Source organism: Rhea americana, unplaced genomic scaffold (assembly GCF_003343005.1).
Source record: "Rhea americana isolate MKP2758 unplaced genomic scaffold, rheAme1 scaffold_24, whole genome shotgun sequence".
In the NCBI taxonomy this organism is placed as follows: Eukaryota; Metazoa; Chordata; class Aves; order Rheiformes; family Rheidae; genus Rhea; species Rhea americana.
The window spans coordinates 1,152,850-1,154,522 of NW_028186357.1; the positions used below are offsets into that span (position 1 = coordinate 1,152,850).

Sequence of the window (1,673 nt, forward strand, 5' to 3'; positions counted from 1 at the left end):
AAAAAAAAAAAAAAAAAAAAAAAAAAGGAAAAAAGGAAAAAAAAAGAAAAAAAGAAAAGTGAAAAGACAAGTTTTGTGACACCAGGTATAACGTTGTTTGCTCGGAATGCATCAAACATTTGGCTTCTTCAAGGCCATGCAAAAAACACCCAGATCCTTCACTATCACCCACTCCAACAGAAACTCCAGTAGGTGAGCTTCCACGCTAAAAAAACACTAAAAGCCTACAAAAAAGAGACACAACATGTGACACCACCACTAAATTCCTTTTGATTGAATTTTTATGGCAGCCTTGCATAAACACATGGCTTCTTGGAGATGACTAGATGTTTCCGTAAGCAGTCCACTATTAGAGACTGCTGCAGCATCCCATAGATACGTTCTGCCTGTGTAAAGTCTGCTCGTATACTAACGAGCTCTTCCCATTCATTCAAGATTAATGGTCATTAATCTTGCATGAGCTGCTGTGAGGCTCACGTAAACGAAGCTCAGGCAGGACTGTGCTGCTTTATACCACGCGTGCAACTTGTTGGAAAAGTTGCTAAAACTCTGCGTACCAAACAGAGGCGTTTCTTGCACAGACACACACAAAACCACGGTTCAGAAACRGGGACTGACGGCGTGCTCTTACCTTGCTGAGCACTTTCAAGTCTTCAGGAAGCTGCAGCTGCTCCAAGCCCGCTGGTGGAAAACGGATTATATATCTCAAATACTCGAGCGAGAGGCGGGGGAGAGGAGAGGCAGGGGAGAGGGAGCCTGAGGAGGTGCGGGGGGCGCGAGGTCTCGGCTCGGCAGCTCGTACCAAGTGCGGTCTCACAGAGCTCCCCAGTGGTATTTATGCTCTCCAGGCAGAGGACAGCGCTGGATCATCCCGCCTGGCATCGGGCCTGCGGTATTAATGAAGAAAGGGGAGGGAAAAAAAAAAAAAAGGAGGAAAGAAAAAGCAAAGGAGGCAGGAGCAGAGGGGTGTCACTTCAGAGCTGAGAGCAGTTTAAAGATAGTCATTGGGGCTAGGAAAGCTAGGACCATCCTCCCAAAGGCTGTAACACAACACCCGGGCAGGGGGAGAGGAGGAGGAGGAGGAGGAGACGGGAGAGGGAGCGCCACGGGACGATCCTATAAAAGGGTTTTCTTCTTCGCTCTCGCCCGCAGCCGGGTTTCGGCAGCGCCGGGGCAGCTGGGCGGCGAGAGCTGCCTTGGCGGAGGCCCAGGCCGGCGCTCCGGGGCGACGTCCCGCCGGCCTCAGGAGGGAAGGAAAACTCGGGCGAGGAAACCTCCGCCAGGGCTGCCGCGCCGCCCCGCTTCCAGCTCTCCCCGGGAATCTCCGGCGGCGGGCCGCCCCGCTGCCCGAGCCCGCCGGTGCCGCGGGGATGCTCTGCCCCGGGGGGGGGACCCGGACCGGCAGCGGCTCGGCCGCCGGCGCCACCCGGGCTCTGGCACCCGGGGGGGAACCTGGTTGCACCCCCTTTTCCAGGGCTGGGCGCTTGCTGGGGAACGGGAGATTCATTACCCGTGGCAGTTCGCTGCCGAAGCTTCGCCTGGCACCGACGTTCCCTCCGCGCACGCACGCACCAGCCCTGCTGCTTTAGCATGAAGGGGTGAACCACAAAGAAAATAATAATAATAATAATAATAAAAGCTAGCGAAGCGTCTGGGCAGCGCTCACCTCTTCC

At 54.9% G+C, this 1,673-nt stretch overlaps 1 protein-coding gene across 2 annotated transcripts in view; it reads right to left on the reverse strand.

Moving 5' to 3' along the window:
* The window catches only part of CRISPLD2 (cysteine rich secretory protein LCCL domain containing 2), a 32,054-nt gene extending 31,173 nt beyond the window's left edge, over positions 1-881 (reverse strand). Inside the window, exon 1 of one of the 2 annotated variants that reach the window (XM_085306403.1) lies at positions 632-881. The gene's annotated coding sequence lies outside the window, so the exon portion shown is untranslated. The remainder of the gene's footprint in view (positions 1-631) is intronic. The other variant, XM_085306401.1, reaches the window with a different exon arrangement.
* Positions 882-1,673: the final 792 nt, after the last annotated feature.